Below are 1,843 nucleotides of genomic sequence, written 5' to 3'. Positions count from 1 at the left end.
GGGGGGGCTGAGCCCATGCAGCCCCGCAGCCCCCGGCCAGGGCTGCGCCAGCGCGGTGGCTCCGGGCGCCGGCAGCCTCTCCGGGGTGCTGGGCCGGGCTCCAGCTCCCGGCAGCCGGCGGACGGGGAAGGCAAACGCCGCCCGCGAGGCCTCGCGCGGCCGCAGCCGCTTCGTGTCTCGGTGAAGCCGCGGCGGCTCAGCGAGCTGCGGCGCCCGCGTGTCCCCGGCTCCGAGGCCGCTGCTCCGGCGGGGCCCCGGAGCCCTGCAGGGCTCTGCCCGCCGGGAAGGACGCGGCGGCCCCGTCCCCGCGGCCTGCCCTGGCGTCGGCGGGCAGCAGGAGGGCGAGCGGCGCCGAGCCCACGCCGGGATGTTCACGGCCCCGTTGGGACAGGCCAGCTGGTGGCCAGGGCGCGCTCGGGGCGCTGGGCCCTCCTCCGTGCCGTGGCAGAGGCCACGTCCGTGCCTCGCTCGCCGGTGGCTTCCTCTCCTCCCCGCTCCAGCGGCTCCTTTGCAGCCGCCCCGCGTCCCTGCTCCGGCCCCGCCGCCACGTGCCGGGATGCCAGATGCGGCCGCGCGGGGACCTGCCGGGGAGCCCCAGGGAGYGCCCAGCCCCGACGGGCATCCGCTGCCCAACAGATCCTCATTCCTGCTGCTGCGACAGGGACTTGACTCATCCCGGAAGGGATTAGGGACACGGGGAGCCRGGTGGCATTCTGGTCTGACCAGCCCGGCTGCCACGGGGATGGACGTCGCCATCGGAGCAGGTCCCTGCCGCTCGCTGCCGCCGGCGGTCCCGGGGGAGATGGCGGAGGTGGGCGCCGCGCCGCCACCCGCCTGGCCCCCGGCCTGGGGCGCCGGGCTCGCCTGGCACGGTGAGGCTCGGCGGGGGGCTGCGGCAGCCGGGCAGAGCGGGGTGCGGGCCGGGGCGCTGGGGGCAGCTGGGGCCCCGCGGGGCTGGGCGGTGGGGCTGGCCTTGGGGACGCTGCCGGGCACTGCGGCTGCCCCCGGTGAGCTTTCGAGGGCTCCGGGCAGCGCTTTCCCCGGCGCTGTGATTTCACCGGCGAGGACAGCCGTGGCCCCGGTGGCGCCCCGCGGTGCTGGGGTGGGACCTGGCCCCACGGCGGGGTCCCGGGGCCGCAGGGGGGGTCCTGGCTCGCGCTGAGCTCTGGGTGCCAGCGTGGCCGCGCGGGTGGCCTGTGCCACGTTGGCAGCCTGCGCCGTGCCAGGGCTGGGCCGTCCCCGCGCCGGGACCACGGTTCCCGCAGCCCCCTCCCCCGGCCCCCCCACGGCGCCGTCCCCGCGCGGGGGGCTCGCGGCCGGCGTCCCGGTCCTCGACAGCCGGGGCTTCCCGAGGGGATTGCGTGAAACCGGGAAGGCAAATCCCAGCAAGCGGCGACTGGAGCCCCGGCGTGGGACCCCCCCGGCCGCTCCGCTCCCAGGGACGGGGCCGACGCGGGACCCGGCTTCCCCTCTGAGTCACGCGTTGGGCAACGGCGGGCTTTCGGCGCCCGCCGCGGCCCCGGCACGTGCGGGAAGCGGCGGCGGCCGGCACCCGCCGGGACGGCGGCGGGACTGTCCCCGCGGCCTCCCCCGATGTCACCCGCTGCCGCCCGGCCCCCATATAAGTGCGGGCGGCCGGGGCGGCTGCGGGACGGCGCTCAGCCCCCCGCTCTGCGCCAGCCCCCAGGTCCCGCCGCGCTCCCGCCATGCCCTGCCTCTCCCTGCTGCTCCTGCTGGCCGCCGGCCTGGCCGCCGCCGCCAACCCCGGCCTCAAGGGCCGGGTCACCCGGAGCGCCCTGGAGTACGGTGGGTCTCGCGCCCCGGGCCCCGGCGCCGCGTCCTC

The sequence above is a fragment of the Rhea americana genome, unplaced genomic scaffold, assembly GCF_003343005.1.
Source record: "Rhea americana isolate MKP2758 unplaced genomic scaffold, rheAme1 scaffold_532, whole genome shotgun sequence".
Lineage (NCBI taxonomy): Eukaryota > Metazoa > Chordata > Aves > Rheiformes > Rheidae > Rhea > Rhea americana.
Note: the sequence above shows the minus strand (reverse complement) of the source record.